This window comes from Xenopus laevis, chromosome 4S, assembly GCF_017654675.1.
Source record: "Xenopus laevis strain J_2021 chromosome 4S, Xenopus_laevis_v10.1, whole genome shotgun sequence".
Lineage (NCBI taxonomy): Eukaryota > Metazoa > Chordata > Amphibia > Anura > Pipidae > Xenopus > Xenopus laevis.
Window position 1 is genome coordinate 98,181,802 of NC_054378.1, and position 2,612 is coordinate 98,184,413.

The window sequence follows — 2,612 nt, forward strand, 5'->3', positions numbered from 1 at the left end:
ACTGCACTGCATACTCAAGGAGAGTGCTTACCACGGACCTTTAAAAAGGCAAAATTATGTTTTTTAACCCTTGAGTTAATTCCCTTTTTATGCAAGACAGTATTTTATTTGCTTTAGTAGCCACAGAATGACACTGCCTAGAGTTACACAGCTTGTACAATCCCCAGATCCTTTTCAATCAAGGAAACCCCAAACCACAACCATTTACTACACAATTATCATTTTTATTTCTACCAAAGTGAAGACCCCTGCGCTACTCTACTAACAACACTGGTCTAATTAGAAAAAATTCCATTTACTACCTCCTCATATTTTTTAAGACAGTTCTCTATTCAAGAACAAATGTTATGTTCAGGTCAATATTCCTTAATTTACTCAGTAACCTTTGTGTGGTACTGCATCAAATGCTTTAGCAAATTTTAAGTAGATTACATCCACTACTATACCAGAGTCTAAATTCCTACTCACCTCCTGATAAAGGGTAATGAAATAAGTCTGGCAAGATCTGTTGCCCATAAAACCATTATGGCACAAATCATTGTATTGTGATTTCAATTGTATTCAAAAACATTAGAAATTCGCCAATTGTGTCTTAATATGTATTATTATGTGTGTATATAATCTGCTAGTAGATGTGGGTATGTATGTATATATCCCTGTAGGGACTGTGTGAGGATGTATATAAAGGGGTGACCCACTGTGTATGCCAATATGGTTTATATATATTTTGTGCATGGACAACTGTTGCACACAGAACGCTGCATTAAAAGTGTTAAAACATTCTGTCTTGCTGTCTACAATTAATTGTATGCTACTCTGGTAATACACAACTGAAAATAGGGATGTGTACAGGGCCAAGGCAACTCTTCACCTTATTTTATGCATCGTTAACGGGTGAAAAAGGTGCATTGGCAGATTAAAAGTTTTAACCAGCACTATTCCAAAACTAGTTCATGGATAATGGTACTAAATATAGATTCATACAATATTATTGTGCACATGTGCACTTGCTTAAAAGAATCTACAAAGCCTAAGACATTTTATGGGAGGCTTTTCCCTGCATATCTGTCTCAGAACATCAGGATGATTTTCTTATAGTTATTGTGCTCTGACAGGTTGGAATAAAGGAAAAAACGTATTCTGATATTTATCGAAATCTCTCTTGCCCCTAACTATGAGTTCAAGAGAATCTAATCCAGATTCGATTTTTGTGAGGCAACTTCGGGCGACTTCAGAAAACGAATCGCTACGTGTGATTAGCGACGGCGATTTTTCATTTTAGCCAGCGCAGAGTGAGGTAAGGCGTTCGTGGAGATTGGTCACCGCAAAGACGGCGCGATTAGTCGCCAGGCGACTAAATCTCCCCGAAACTCTCAGTGTAACCTAACCCTTAAATATGAATATGGCTAAGAATGCTGCATTTTATATACTGAAGTAACTGTACCAGCCCAAAGGTTGTCAGTAATGACCCAAGCCTTCAATATTGTCACAGTAGTTCCCCATCTTGGATTTTCTTAGGTAGGTCGGTGACACTGCACATGCTCAGTGTGATCTGGGCAGCTACTGAGAAGCTAAGCAGAAAATTAAGTTTGCAAGTCATAGAAGTTAAATGTTACAGAGCTAATGATAAAATTCTCATGTTTATTGCATTGATTTCTGGGCTGCCATGTAATGGGAGTCTGAAATAATTTTTAATAAATCCTTGTATGGTGCATTTTAAAATGGTTTTATACAGTATATTGTGAGTTCAACCCTAAGGTCTGCAGAATTGCCTGTTGAAACTCCTAACCTGGGATACATGCCCAAACAGCAAGGCAGTTTGGTCAAAATCTGCTAAATTTACCAACCATAGACTATGGGGTCGAATTTAGAGTTCATAGGAGTTTTTTTAAACTGCCATAAGCTCCCATGAACTCGAAATTCGACCAACTGCAATTTATGAAAAAATTGAAATTTTTCAAACTCGGGTGAATGGGATTGACCTACAAACTTGAATTGAATTATTTTTTTAAACTCTCTTGATTTTACTGGATTGATAACAAAACAAAGATCCATACAGTCCAGGTGCAAATTAAGATTTCTAGACTATTTATCAAGGTCAATGCTATTGCTGGACGTTTACCAAAGGGAAAGCAGTACATTTCTAGTGTAGAAAATAAATGTGTAATCAGTAGTTATGATAATTACTGTTGCTTTTAAATTAAACTGAATAGAAACATGTATGGGCAGTAACATTTTATGAACTTGAATACTTTCCTTCCATAATATAAACACAGAAGATGGAATGGCTCTGCAACAGTGGAAAGTGAATTTTATGAGGGGAATGTTCGTGACTCATGTTATGTTACATGAAAAACATTTTCCCCTAACACACCCAGAACAGCAGAAATAATCATGTTCATGAAGCAAAATCTGGACAACCAAAATCAGTTAGTAAAAAGTCAGTGACTGACACAGGATTTGGAATTTAAGGGGCATATTTATTCTGCTGTGTATAAAACATCTTAACATTATACACCACACATCGCCGGGCTTCACCATGTAAAAAAATGGGTGTACATTTTTTACGTGTTTTACGAGTGACATCCGCTGGAAGCAATGTTAAATAATGG